The sequence below is a fragment of the Mastomys coucha genome, unplaced genomic scaffold (genome assembly GCF_008632895.1).
Source record: "Mastomys coucha isolate ucsf_1 unplaced genomic scaffold, UCSF_Mcou_1 pScaffold23, whole genome shotgun sequence".
NCBI lineage: Eukaryota > Metazoa > Chordata > Mammalia > Rodentia > Muridae > Mastomys > Mastomys coucha.
The window spans coordinates 64,093,547-64,095,458 of NW_022196906.1; positions in this window are offsets into that span (position 1 = coordinate 64,093,547).

Sequence of the window (1,912 nt, forward strand, 5' to 3'; positions counted from 1 at the left end):
CACTATTATCTGCCTTTGGGTTGGTTTGGCTGGATGGTCTATTCTAGTTCCATTGGTGTTGCTGTGATAAAATACCCAGACAAAAAGCAACTAAGGGATGAAAGGGTTTTATTCAACCATACAGTTCCAGGTTTTAGGCCAACATGGTTGGGAAATCAAGTCAGGAAATTCAAAAAGGTAATCATATCATGTCCAGTTAAGAGCAGAGAGCAATGGATGTACACATGAATACTCACTTGGTTGTTCATTCTCCACTTGCTTTCTCTACTTTTACACTGTTCTGAAACCATCTGCCTAGGGAATGATGCTGCCCAGAGCGGGCTGGTCTTCCTACATTGATTAATGTAAGTTAGCCTATCCTCGACAGACATACCCATAGACCCCTGTATATAATCTCTTACTGAGACTCTCTTCCCCAGATGATTTTAGGTTGTGTCAATTGATGATTAAAATTAACCATCGCACAGCCTGAACACCTTTCCCAGAGGAGAGTTTACATGGTTGGCCTTTTTTTGAAACTTAATAAATTGAGTGAAAGCATCATCTTTAATTAATGGGATGTGAAGAAATAGAGGAAGGTTGGGGTTCAAGAGGGCTTTCTTGGACTCCTAAAACCACAGTGGAGTAATTTGCTTGGTAAGCCATGTATCATTCAGTGGACTGAATTAGCTACTTCAGTCATTACTCTGATGATTACCTGATAGAAGTTAAGAGAACAGGGGATTGTGGGTGGGATGGTGGCAGGAGTGTGGGGAAACTGGCAACATTGCATCATCAGGTATGAGAGAGAGAGAGAGACAAAGAGAGAGACAGTGACAGAGACAGAGAGACATAGAGAGATAGAAAGATACAGAGAGAGACAAAGAGACAGAGAGAAGCAGAAAGAGACAGAGACAGAGAGAGACACACAGACAGAGACAGAGAGACAGAGACAGGAGACAGAGGAAGACAGAGAGATAAAGATAGAGACATAAAGAAAGACACAGAGAGAAATAGAGAGACAGAGACACAGAGACACATAGAGAGAGACAGAGACACACAGAGAGAGACAGAAAGACACACACACACAGAGACAGAGGCAGAGAGACTTAGGGAGACAGAGAAATAGACTCAAAGAGACAGAGAGATACACAGGGAGGAAGAGACAGAAAGAGAGACAGCAAATATGAATGCAGGTGCTCAGCTCACTCTCCTGTTTAGTCACTAGAATATTCTAGCCTAGGGAATGGTGCCATGCCTATTTTAGAGTGCCACCTACTTCAATGAACTTAATCTAGATTATCCCTGGCAGACTTGCCCAAAGGCATTTTTACATAACAATTTTAAATGAAATCAAGTTAACAACAAAAATCACTGTGCTTGGGAGATGGCTCAGTGGTTAAGAGCACTCTAGAGGGCTGGGGTTGGTACTCCAGTTCCAGGGGCTCTCACACCCTCTTCTGGACTCCTCAGGAACGAAGCACACACATGGCGCACAAGCACACATGAAGGTAAAACACTCACACATAAAATAATAAAATAATTCTAAAAGTTTTTAAAAGACTGATCCTTATGGGTGTTAGAGGAAATGCATCATTAGGTGAGTTCTGGCACTGCAAACATCACAGAGAGTGAAAACCAAGACAGTTTACAGTGTCACTGGGTAATGCACAATCTTAATGAAGCAGTAATATTTAATCTTATGCGTGACCGCTGGATACAGCTGAAATGTCATTTTAGGATGTGTGGCTGTGTTTAGGATGACCATCAGCTCTCCTTCATCAACGCCCCCTCCACTGCTTCCATGTAGCCGAACCATGGCTCTTTGACACCGAGAATTTAGCCACAAAGAAGTAAATCTGACTGTGGGGGTGGCTGTTACTGTAAATAGTAGAAACTTCCCTATTTGCCTATTACAGCCGAAGCCTATTTA